The following is a 688-nucleotide window of genomic DNA, read 5'->3' on the forward strand; positions in this document are numbered from 1 at the left end:
CTAGAACTAGAGACGGGAGCTCACTCCGTCATGCGGCACACTCGGGTCTTGAACTGCCGAACTACTGACCTTCCACAGCCAGCAGTTCAGCGTCTTAACCACTTGAGCCACCGCAGCTCCTGTAAGAAGTTGCTGTGTAACAAATCAGTTCATCAAGCTTAGTATTGGTTACTCTGCCTGAGACCTTGGAGAATCAATAGCAGTCAAAGAAAGGTTGTTCTTTCCCACCATCAGCTTCCTGAGGTCTTTTAACTGAGGGTGCCAGGGAGTGAACCCAAAACCTTCTGCATGCAAGACAGGCACTGTACCAACTGAGTCAGTTACCTTTTCATTCGCTTACTATAAAACATTGGATATTGCACCATTTTACCAAATCTGCACAGCCTATTGGAGCATTCTATCCCATTGCATTTATTATTTTTTTGGCTGTCTTCCTGAACAACTAAATTTCGGAGATTCTAATCCTTATGAGCCTGATTTATCACAACATCCTGAGAAAGATATACAGCTGTGGTATCTAAATGGGGGGGGATTCTGAATGGTAGGGGAAACAGTGCACACACAAAAAAAACCCATTCTACTGACAACCAGTGGGAGTTTTGACATTTATTTCATCAGTGGGAAGAAAACAACGCCCGCTGAAGTTAGATCTTCCATCAGTTTTGAGGGGGAGCGCCAGTCCCGGGCT

Source organism: Gekko japonicus, unplaced genomic scaffold (genome assembly GCF_001447785.1).
Source record: "Gekko japonicus isolate JY-2015 unplaced genomic scaffold, Gekko_japonicus_V1.1 scaffold2775, whole genome shotgun sequence".
NCBI lineage: Eukaryota > Metazoa > Chordata > Lepidosauria > Squamata > Gekkonidae > Gekko > Gekko japonicus.